A 12,605-nucleotide genomic window follows, 5' to 3' on the forward strand; every position below is an offset into this window, starting at 1 on the left:
CCTAAAGCAAATGATCCACCCTGAGAGGTAGATTGTAAACGTGATGATTAGAGAAACAGGATGTGTCCAGAATCCAGTCAGGAATAACAGAATGTTGCTGAAATCCAATCAAACAGACTAGAGTCTCAGGAAAGCCTAAAAATGATGGCAGTCAAAGGAAACCACAAAGTGATCAACTGTATTATCATTTGTAGGAGGAAAACGTGTCAACAGACCTAGGGTGGGCTGCAGAAGAGTTTGGAAAAGGGAAGGCAAAGATGCAGGGAAACAGATGAGTATTCTAGGCAGTTTCTAACATCAAATACCTAAAGACAGAATCCGGTTAATTCTCAGATAGGATGGTCCCCTTTGCCCAGGTTAGTGAACCTCAAACATTTTGGTTTCAGGACCTGTTTACATCTTTAAAAATTATTGAGGACTCCAAAGAGCTAGGGTATTTTTTTATGTGAGTTATATCTACTGATACAGCAGTTCCCCCTTACCCAGTTTCACTTTCCACAGTTTCATTTACCCAAGGTCAACCATGATCCCAAAATACTGAATGGAAAATTCCATAAATAAACAATTCAAATGTTTGACATTGTCCACTATTCTGAGTAGCATGATGAAATATCGCACTGTCTCATTCCATCCTTCCTGGGATATGAATCATTCCTTTGTCCAGCATATCCACATCATCTATGCTAGCCACCCTTGCAGCACTCAGTAGCCGCCTGGGTTATCAGATCTACTATCATGATATTGCAAAACTCATGTTTGTCACCTTTATTGTACTTAATAATGGCTTCAACGTGCAAGAGTAGTGATGCTGGCATATTGTTATAATTGTTCTATTTTATTATTAGTTATTATTGTTAATCTCTTATTGTGTCTAATTTATAAATTAAACTTTATTAAAGCAAATAACCTCTTAATATTATCATTAAAGTACTTTGGAGTTCACAGAACCCCAAAAGGTTCTCAAGGACTCCCAGTAGTCCTTGGAGCACATCTTCAGGACCACTTTTCTGGAAAATGACCAGTTCAACAACTCTTAAAAAACTTCCAATGGGAGATGAGAAATTTACCTCTCCCAGCAGTCTAGCCACCCGCCATCTTTCCCACTAGCGTTCTGACTTATACGCCAGGCTGGAACAAGTTAGCTGGGGGAAGGGGTTTCCCTCTGAGTTTCCTCAACTCTAGTAAAACTTTGTCTAGGACTCTCAAAGCTGATGCACCTCCCCCCTATAGAGCTCAAGTTCAATCTCACTCTCAAGCGTCACTGATCAGGACTCTGAGAAATAAACCATTGAACAAGTTAGAATAATGGAGTGTATACACTAACTAAGCACTTACATACTTCAAGTTCTAAGTTCCGTTAGGCACTTTTTAATAATATGTCATTAATTCCCATTACAACCCTGTGAGATAGATTTTATAATCCTTCTTTGAGAGATGGACAAACTGAAAGGTTAAGGCATTACACAAAATCATATTGGTATGTGATAAAGCTGGAATTTGAACCTTTTCATGGTAATAGTTACTATAATAACAAATAGTGACCGACTGCAAGTATGCCAAGATATTGCTCTAAATTTTACGTATGTCATCTCACAGCAATTCTATAAGGTAGATACTATTATTAATTTCCCATATATATTTGAGAACTGTGACACAAATAGTTTAAGTAACATATGCAAGATCATCCAACACATAATTGGTGGAGCTTGACCTACATTGAACCCAGACAGTCTGATTCCAGAATCCATGCTCTTAACCCCTACCTTCCACCCTTCTCCCAGGCATCCTCATTCTCAAGCCTATACCCTTACCCTCTTATAGACTGCCTCTTTGGAAGTCCTCAAAAAGGGACCTTACAGAGATGCACCATCCCCTGGCTACCAGATATGTACTGAGGCCAATCAGATACACTAAGATCATCTTCATAACACAAATATATATTAATATTGTAGCAGCAAATATTTAAGAGTAAATGCACTAAATATCTACATGCTTTTAGGAACGAGCAATAGAAAAACTACTAATTAATTTTACAAAAGAACATTTAAAACATAGATAATTAAAGGACAAGGGAATCTCAGAATCATAGAATTATAAAGGATCCTAACTAAGAAATCACTAAGTAGAAAAGGCATGTAGACATGAACAGACAGAGTATTTGAACCTATGTAGAGCCTCAGTCTATCTCCACATCACTCAACATCAATAATTCAAGGACTCTGGCCTGCTAGGAATAATTCAAAGATACTCTTATACTACAAGTGCCAGAAGTAGAGTTGAGGCCGTTGGCCAATTTTTAAATATCCGTTTGTTTCCTTGTATAGCCTAACTCTGACCATCTATAATGCTGCTTAACTTCTTATTTTTCTAAAAAAAAGCACATCAGTATTAAGACCATATTAAGAATTGCTTTTCCGGCAGGGTGCGGTGGCTCATGCCTCTAATCCCAGCACTTTGGGAGGCCGAGGTGGGCAGATCACGAGATCAGGAGATCGAGACCGCGGTGAAACCCCGTCTCTATTAAAAATACAAAAAATTAGCTGGGCGCGGTGGCGGGCGCCTGTAGTCCCAGCTACTTGGGAGGCAGGAGAATGGCGTGAACCCGGAAGGCGGAGCTTGCAGTCAGCCGAGATCGCGCCACTGCACTCCAGCCTGGGCGACAGAGCGAGACTCCGTCTCAAAAAAAAAAAGAATTTCTTTTCCAGCAATGAATTTTATGGATGCAGAATTTTTTTTGGAGTATGACTGAAATTATTATTTTTTTGTTTAGTCGTCACTTTGCCTTCAGAGACTAAAATTATTTTTAACGAATATGTTTAACACATTACACTTTATTTTTATCTGTATGGTTTTTTTATTTACCCCATTGCCAATTTTAATGATTATTTAGAGCTTTGAACTCTTTCTGAATAGAAAACTCCATTTCCATTGATAATGGCTCCACTTAGGTTCTTTCACAGCCATTTGGATATAAAGATGAATGTAAAAATAATTCCTTTGACATTCTTTGATAATTTCAAAAAGGGCAGAAATTTAGAATCTGAGAGCTTTTCAGCTGGAAAAAAGAAGTACCAGTTAGAACTGGATAAACCCTTCCTGGCTTTCTATGACTTTCATTTAAATACTCCTCTTCCAACCAAACTCACTCTATCCCAACCAGATAGACTTGAATTCAGAGCTGGTGAGGGGAATTTAAGCTCAACTGTACTGATTGTAGCAATATTCACATGTAGTCATAAAAACAAAACCCTTTCTCCCCTTCTCCCTCTCCTTCCCTCCCACCAACCCACCTCCCTTTCTTGATCTTCAGGATAGTACAGGTCTGCTGTTTTAATAGTCCATTTGCTTATTGGTTACAAAAATGTTCTATTCCTCTATAGAGAGAGAGGCTAGGAGTGGAATGCTGTCTTTGGTCCAATTAAGCTTAACTGATTCAACAGTTTTCTTTTCTGAACCATATTATCAATAATCATTCAATAATGATTCTGAGCAACTTATAAATTTAAAAGCTGTGCATGATAATCCGGGCCATATTCTTTGATTGGTTCTGTTGTTGCTGAAACAGATATGGTCATATTAGGAGTGGGGAATATTTTTTAAGGATTATAACTAAAGAAAAACTTAAATGAAGTTTAAAAAACTGATCCAATCAACATATTGTGTGTGTGTGTGTGTGTGTGTGTGTGTGTGTGTGTGTGTGCTCGCAAGCACCTTGGGCTGTAAGCAGCATATAAAATATTTAACAGCACAAACAAGAAAATTTAATACACAGACCCTATAGGAAATGTACATTTCAAAATTTTAAATCCAGTTTGGTTGTGTAATTAATTATCCAAACAGCAACAGCTGATAGACCCAGAATAGAAACGGGTTCAAAAGAACTAGGATAAATATGTAAGAGTTTATAAATAACATCCATCTGTTATTAGTTATATCTCATAGATGCAGCAAATCAACACGTGTTCCTCATATCGGTTACTGTTTTTCCCAAAATATCTCTCTTGCCAAAGCACCTTGGAGCAAAGTGATTGATGATAAAGAGGCAGAGAGAGTACTCTTCAATTTTTAGTTTGTAACATTTCTATATGATGGTATATTCTCCTTCTCCTTTTGTAACAGCCTTGTTATGTTATCTTTATCTGATACCATAGTGCCTGTGACAAATAAAAAAGAAGCGATGGATAAAATGGGTCACGGTCAGGCATTTTTCAATGTGTGGTGTAGTGCTGCTGAGGATAGCCAGGCGTTGGAGCCTGGAGCAGTAGAACTCCACAGAGCAGGTTCACGGCAGGTGCACGAGGGCGGTGCCTGCAAAGAACTAGAGGGCACCGCAGCTGAAGAGGCCACCAGATGACTTCCAGAAACTGTGTGGAATAAAAAGATTTGAAAAAAATTACATTAGTGGATTATATTCTAAATTCAGGGCCTTGCCACCAGCCCCTGCCAAGTTTTAGTTCCATGTTAAAAGTATTTTCTTCAACTGATTCTACTCATATTGAAATAGGATTAGTATTATCAATTTTCTTTTACCCACTTCACAGAACATTGTTCAGAATGGTTAGTATCAGTGAAAAAGTTCAAGGAGGTAGATAAAAATAGCTATCCATCTATCTACCTTTCTCTTCAACAGATATGTACAGACATCCTGAAGAATCAACTGGAAGCTAGACATCCTTCTTCAAGGATTGTAGTCTAGCTGGACAGACAAGGTACTGTATTCATTGTCTAATGCTACATAACAAATTATTCAAATTTAGAGGCTTAAAATAACCAACTTTTATTACCTTGTAGTTCTTATAGGCCAGGAATTGAGGAGCAGCTTAACTGGGTTAATCTGGCTCAAGATGTCTGAGAAGGCTGCAGTGCGACTATTGGCCGGAGCGGCAGTCTCATTCAAAGGCTCCACCTGCTTCCAATCTCAATCACAAAGTTGTTGTCGGGCTTCAGTTCCTCCCTGGCTGACTGGGATACCTCAGCTCCTTACCTATCAATAGTTTGTCCAAGTGGTCTCCTGACATGGCAGTTGACTTTCTTCTGGGAGAGTGATCTAAGAGAAAGTGAGTGGATGGGGGAGAAAGAGAGAGACAGTGAGCCAGCACACCCAAGATAGAAGCCACAGTCTTTTTTTTTTTTTTTTTTTTTTTTTGAGACAAAGTCTCACTCAAGCCATAGTCTTTTTATAACCTAATACCAGAAGGAACATACCATTACTTCTGCCACATACTGTTGGTCACACAGACCAACCCTAATAAAATATGGAAGGGACTACAAAGTGTGTGAAAATCAGGAGGTGGAGATTGTTGTGGGTCACCTTGGAAAGTGGCTACCACACATATTTCTGAAAAAAAATGAAAAAAAATCAAATGTGCTAGTTCAATGAATGCTAAATCTAAATTAGTATTCAGAAAATACAAGAACATCCCAGGAGGGCTGGGCTACTGAGGAAAGGGGATGTGGCTGACAGGCTTTCCAACAGGTCTTGAGGGACGGTTAGAATTTAAACAGGCAGGTAGACACGGGGAAAATATTCCCGCTGAGGAAAGTAGCAGGACGGGCTGAGGGGTAGACAATTGTCCACAAGACATACTGGAGAAGCTAGGAAAGCCAGCTAAGTTTTATTCTGACAGCCTTCCACTTTTGGGGCCCAGCAAATTTTTCAAGAAAAGATAATACTGAGTTTTCCTGCCTAGACTTCAGAATTGTAACTCTTTGATACTAGAATCTATGATTCACTGAACCTCATGAAAAATCCCATTACAGACAGAAGTGCAGAAGGCACCCCAAGATAATGAGAATCAACCCCTAGAACACCTGTAAACCTAAACTGGAAACACTATACTATTTAAAGCATTAAATCTCCCAGTGTTTTTTAGGCAGTGCAGCAGTATGCTACCAGATATTGAAACAGGCCATTATTTTTGAAATCAAAAGAATCTTACCCCAAACTGGGATTAATCAAACATTAATGAATTTTGATGAGCTGTTTTCATGCTCTCTATTATCTAATGATTAATATCCTATCAATGAAATATTTCTCATCTCATTTAGCCTCCTAATTTATTTAGATAGGAAATAAACAAAGGAAAATGATATATCTGTGTTGGAACTTTTTCTTCTTCGAGATCAATGTTTAATAGTGAGAAGAGCACTCTGTCTTTCCATTGATCCCTGTCTAATAGCATATGTGGGTCACCTCTGTAATTGGCACCTAGATGCAACAGAGGAAATGAAGCAACCCCCTCTGCAATCCCATAGCATGGACTTTGGTGACTGAGGGGAAGTAATTTGTTCCAACTCCAGAGTTTTCATCATATTTTAAATAGGTTAGTTCTGTCCTTTGTTGTATTTTTTTGTGGAGGGTAAAACATACATAATACAAAATTTGCCATTTAAACCATTTTTCATACACTTGAGTGGCATTAAATACTTCCACATTATTGTGTAAGCATCACCATCATCTAACTTCAGAACTTCTTATCTTTCCACACTGAAACTGCAACTATTAAACAATAACTCCTGTTCCTCCTTCCCCCGAGCCACTGGTCATCAATATTCTACTTTCTGTCCCCATGAATTTGACTATTCCAGGCACTTCACAGAAGAGGAATCATACAATATTTGTCCTTTTGTATCTGGCTTATCTCACATAGCATAATTTCTTTAAGGTTCATCCATTGCCCCTCACTGTCTTAAATATATTTTGTCCATGAAGAAAGTCATGTTCCTTCTTAAGCATATGAAATTTGCTTCTATCTTTATGTGAGGTTATATGTGATTTCACCTCCCTTCAATACTTAACAAGCAAGGATGTCACAGGAGGGATAACGCTATACATTCTTACCCCGGAAATAGGAACAGAGAAAGAGAGCTGGTGAGTTGGCACTGTCTCTGAGGATGTGAGCAAGAACTTACTAATGGGATCCAGAAGCAGTTGTCAGGAGCTCAAGGTGAGAGGGCACGTGGTTGGGTCTCCTGACCCCTCTGGCTTACACTGTCTTTATATGCTCCTGAATAGCGAAGGAAGTCTAGATCCATTTTCTCCTGGTTTTAATAATAGCCTTGGCTGGGTATAGTGGCTCTTGCCTGTAATCCCAGCACTTTGGGAGGCCGAGGTGGGCAGACTGCTTGAGCTCAGGAGTTTGAGACTAGCCTGGGCAACACAGCAAAACCCCATCTTTACAAAAAATACAAAAATTAGCTGGCCATAGTAGGGCATGCCTACTCACCTACAGCACCCAGCTACTTGGGAAGCTAAGGTGGGAGGATCGCTTGAGCCTGGGAGGTGGAGGTTGCAGTGAGCCAAGATCATGCCACTGCACTCCAGCCTGGGTGACAGAGCCAGACTGTGTCTCAAAGTGTATGAGGCTCATATACGTAGCCTTATGCATTTTTTCTCATTGATTACAATGGAATGAAGGATTTTAAGTGTTTAACCTACACTATGCTTCACTGCTTGTGAAGAGATATGGGTATTCTTGGCATTAATTGGGACCAGAAATTGTTTTAAATGTAAATGTGTCCTAGGTAGCAGTTTTATTGAATCACTGCATGATCTCAGTGTGATATATATCACAACATCAGATGATAGATAGATAGGCAAGCATATACATTACACCACTGAGGTCATGAAATAATTCATAGCTAGATCTGCATGTGTAAGTGTGTGCACGCATGTGTATAGTGACATAAGCAAAGACAATATGGCTTCCAGGTGACTATGAAGGACAGTGAGGAGAGTAAATGTCTAGGTAAATATTTGGCAAGCTATGCTGGGAAAACTAATATGGTACTGTCCCCTCACTTTGACATCAAAAAAGCCACCAGAGGGGTACGATCTTCATGATAGATGTCACCTCACAGTCCACTGCTAAAAGGCATATCGGAATTTAGAAGGAAAGAAAAGGAGCTTTTGAGAACTCTTTGAGGAGATAAACAGGATTTCATCTAATGCTCTTCAAAAGATCCAAGTAAAAGGTGAAAACTTCTTTTAAAATTATTTTGGTTATTGGACTATAGTTTACATGCAATTCCATGCAGAAATAAAAGCACATCCAATCCTGTCTTTAATTAGGGTTACAAGTTACACTCATTGTTTTCCTTCTCCATCGTCATTAGAAGGATCACTATTTGGCTTTAACTGAGCTCATTCTCAGCTGACCATTGTTTTGTTATTCTCAGTAACTGATGCAGCTGCTACAACAGACAAACTCAAAATCTTAGTGACAACATAAATAGTTCTCACATAAGTCAAGTCTTATGCAGATTTCCAGGCTCTCCATTTAGTGAGTTAGATATCTCTATGTTCCCTTCATCTTCTGGCACTTCCATCTCAAGTCATGTCTTCCAAAGTTGCCACAACAGGGGAAGAGAGAAATGGAGGAGGCACACACCTCTTAACTGCCTTGGCCAGGAAGTGATTCACATCTCTTCTGCTCACAGTCGATTGCCCCAAACCAAGGGCAAAGGAGGCTGGGAAGTGCAGGGAAGTACATGGAAATTCAGTGAGCACCAAGTGTCTCTACCATAACCATGATATTGTTTTCAGGACGATAAAAAATGAAGACAGACTGTACTTTCCATTTGGTACTATGTTCCATACAAATAATGTCCACGTGTTTGAATTCACTGACGATAATAGCAAACCAGTGGAAATCACAAAATACTCTACAGATCTCCAGTGCTTATAGGCAATTCCAAATTTCAAAATGCTCTGGAAAACAAAAGTTTCCAGTTTTTCCAATAACTAGTTCAATGGAAACATCATGGCCTGAATTGAAGTAGGCTATTTACCAGCATACCTGGACCTAAGGTTTTCATTTAAGAGGGAGTGAATCTGAATAAAATAGACATAAATTAGGAGTAAGCATAGGAACTAAACTGGAACAACATTTTAGATATATTCAATTTGTCTCTAAGCTTTTAGTCATTTGTCATGAAAATGCATTAGTCGACATTTATTATTTCCTATGTGACAGGCACTGTTTTAAGTACTTTGCATTTATTAGCTCATTTAATGTTCTCAACAACCCTTTGGTGTAGGTGATATTATTATCTCTACTTAGCAGACATGGAAATAAAGTCCCGATAAGTCTAAAAATGGTCACCCAGTTAAAAAGAGGAGAAGTTAGGGATAAAATCCAGGCAAATTTACTACAGAAGCCCTTTTTTTAAACTGCTATGCTATTCTGTTCCCACATCGGATTTAAAATCACATTAAGAAACTCTCTTACCTTTCATGTGTCAATCAACACTTGATGAGCTAACCTGAGTTGAGCTATGTTAAGCCTTGAATCATGTGTGCATATATGTTTATTTGTGAGAATTTGCAGTAGAATTTCAATGAATAGCTGGCTTTATCTTAAGTCTATGAACAAAAAATTTTGGTTGGCATCACTGTCATGGTTCTGCCATTTCATAAAACTTTCTGAGCAAGAATTCAACTGAGCTAGAGGCTAGTCCATGATGCAAAGGAAATTCTCATCAGTAGTTGAAAAAGATAGGCTTTGGCTTGTTTTAGGAAACTACATGGAAAAGTTCTGTCAGCAAGACATTTTTAGGTAGTAAATGAATTAACTGCATTAAATCAAGGTTTAAACATGATACAGTCCTCCCCCACTTTCAGCTTTATTTTTATTTATTTATTTATTTTGAGACGGAGTCTCTCTCTGTCACCCAGGCTGGAGTGCAGTGGTGCGATCTCGGTGCACTGCAACCTCTGCCTCCAGGTTCAAGCGATTCTTCCGCCACAGCCTCCAGAGTAGCTGGGATTACAGGCATGTGCCACCACACCCAGATAATTTTGGTATTTTTAGTAGAGATGGGGTTTTGCCATCTTAGCCAGGCTTGTCTTGAACTACTGACCTCAGGTGATCCACCCGCCTCGGCCTCCCAAAGTGCTGGGATTACAGGTATGAGCCACCACACCCAGCCCACTTTCAGCTTTATTAAAGTAAACTTCTTAGACAAAAATTATATACAGTTAGGGTGTACAATATGATGTTCTGATATATGTATACATTGTGAAATGATCAAATTAAGCTAATTAATATATCTAGCACCTCACATACTTAACATTTTTAAAGATTAATTAAACATACTATAAACTACTACTTCCTGACATCTTTAATGTCTCTTTTGTTGTAGGATGTTGACAGTAGAATGTTACTACCTCCTGTTTCCTGGGAATAGTCAACACTGACTTAAGAAATGTGTGACTATACTAGAATAATTATACTAAATATACTTCTGAAAAGTTGTTTTTCTTAAAGTTTGCTATTTTGAATTAAAAAATAACTATTTCATAGAAATATTTTCTCTATAATCTTAAAAAATCTTCTCCCAAATGTGGTAGTATAGTCTTTTTGAAACTCACTAAATTATATTACAAATTTTTCTAAATTATGATTTTGTACTTATTGATGTTTTGCAAGAATATGAGTATTTAATAAAAATTGTCGCTAAGTTATCTAATTAAAATTAATAAAATAAAGAGACTCTGCCTAACCTCTTAGTCATTCCCATTCCCTCACCTGAATGATCTTGAAAGAGTAGGGGAGTGGTTGGTTGGTTGGTTGGTTGGTTGTTAGTTCTCTCTCACTCTACCAGCCCTACTAGCCTGAATTAATTTCCTGCACTGTCAGGAGCACCTTTATGCTAAGAAGTAGATTGCCTGAAGATAGTCACATCCATTTCTCAATAACAGTGAAATAAGTATTTATCTATTTAAAAACAAACAAAGACTAATTTGAATAGAAGTCAAGTATGACCTTCCAGATTATATATGCTATAGCATTCAGTTTTTGCTTTGTAACAAATGAATTGAAAGTCTCTGTGCTTATAATAACTAACAATTAATTTCACGCTTACATGTGTGTAGGTTGACTGGACTTCCGCTGATCTAGGCTAGGCATAACAGAAAAGCTGGACTCCAAGTTTCTAGTCAGCTGTAGGCTGTTCTTTTTTGGGGTCCAGTTTGAAAAGTGTAGCCACATCTGGGGTATTCTTTTCTCACAAGGAATCAAAAAAGCCCAAGAAGGAAAGCTAAAACGTGGAAATAAATTTAAAGCCTCCGCTCATGTTACGTCCCCTAGCATGCTATCAGGCCAGGCAAATTATATGGCCACGCCCAGTTTTCATGGGGATAAGAAATATGTCCTGCCCACTCTGGAAGAGGAACTAGATCACAAGGTGAAAAAGCATGGATGTACAATTCCATAAGGGAAAGGAGGTGAAGAATTAGGAACAATTATTTACCATGTCTACTGATTTAAAATTTAATGTTTTTCTTTTTTCTTTCTTTTTTTTTTTTTTTTTTTTTCTTTTTTTGAGACGGAGTCTTGCTCTGTCGCCCAGGCTGGAGTGCAGTGGCAAGATCTCGGCTCACGGCTCACTGCAAGCTCCGCCTCCTGGGTTCATGCCATTCTCCTGCCTCAGCCTCCCGAGTAGCTGGGACTACAAGCGCCCGCCAGCACGCCCGACTAATTATTTTGTATTTTTAGTAGAGACGGGGTTTCACCGTGTTAGCCGGGAAGGTCTCTGTCTCCTGACCTCGTGATCCGCCCGCCTCGGCCTCCCGAAGTGCTGGGATTACAGGCGTGAGCCACCGCGCCCGGCCAATGTTTTTCTTTAAAGAGGAAGATTCCTGTCAGAAATGAAGCCTTCATATTTAAGAGCCTTCATTTTTCTCATTCAGTTACTCTGTGCTGCTACTGTGCCAAGACGGGCACGAGGTGCATACCAGATGCATCAACCTCCTCCTCAGCTCTCTTCTCTCAGCTGGACAGTGTCCTTTGTGTGAACAGTTCCACTTTTGTGACTTTGACCATCTGAAAGATTGATGAAGCCTCCATGTCTGCATCCCCTTCTCCTCCTGCCGCCCCTCCCCTGGCTCTCCCTCATGCTTTAAAAACACCAACAGTCTTCCTCACTGCTTTACACCACAGCATCTTGTTTCTCAGCCTCTCCCTTCCGTGGACTGTGAGCAGAGATAGTGTGTTTATTCATCTGTTTCTCCAACACCCACCACATGCATAGCACATTGTCAGACTTTCACTAAAAGCATAAATAGGAGGAGCATGACGATAAATTAGTTAATGCATATAATGTACATTATTTTCAGGTGCTGGATGCCCTAAAAGCCCCGACTTGACCACTACACAACCTATGCATACAACAAAATTGCACATGTGCCCCATAAATTTATACAAATAAATAACATTTTAAAGACATAAATAATGAAGGAATATTGAGACTTATTGGTCCAGAGAAAGTGTTTTCTTTTAAAGCATATCTATTTTTAAAAAATATTTTTAAAGACAGCATCTTGCTCTACTGCCCAGGCGGGAGTGCAGTGGCATGATCTCCTGGGCTAAAATGATCCTCCTGCATCAGCCTCTCAAGTAGCTGGGACTACAGATGCATGCCACCAGTTCCAGGTAATTTTTTTTTCTAAATTTTTAGTAGAGATGGGATCTCCCTACATTACCCAGGGTAGTCTTAAACTCCTGGCCTCAAGTGATCCTCCCACCTCGGCCTCCCAAAGTGCTGGGATTACAGGCATGAGCCACCACACCTGACCCCCATATCGATATTTTAATAATGCTGAG

At 39.1% G+C, this 12,605-nt stretch overlaps 1 long non-coding RNA gene across 1 annotated transcript in view; it reads right to left on the reverse strand.

Annotated features, from left to right (window-relative positions):
* Positions 1 to 2,070: 2,070 nt before the first annotated feature.
* Positions 2,071 to 12,605, reverse strand: part of LOC129049483 (uncharacterized) — a 127,463-nt gene continuing 116,928 nt past the window's right edge. Inside the window, exons 2-3 of the long non-coding RNA XR_008512596.2 lie at positions 4,785 to 5,047; positions 2,071 to 4,364 (exon numbers count right to left, since the gene is read on the reverse strand). This is a non-coding gene — a long non-coding RNA (uncharacterized LOC129049483). The remainder of the gene's footprint in view (positions 4,365 to 4,784; positions 5,048 to 12,605) is intronic.

This window comes from Pongo abelii, chromosome 14 (assembly GCF_028885655.2).
Source record: "Pongo abelii isolate AG06213 chromosome 14, NHGRI_mPonAbe1-v2.0_pri, whole genome shotgun sequence".
In the NCBI taxonomy this organism is placed as follows: Eukaryota; Metazoa; Chordata; class Mammalia; order Primates; family Hominidae; genus Pongo; species Pongo abelii.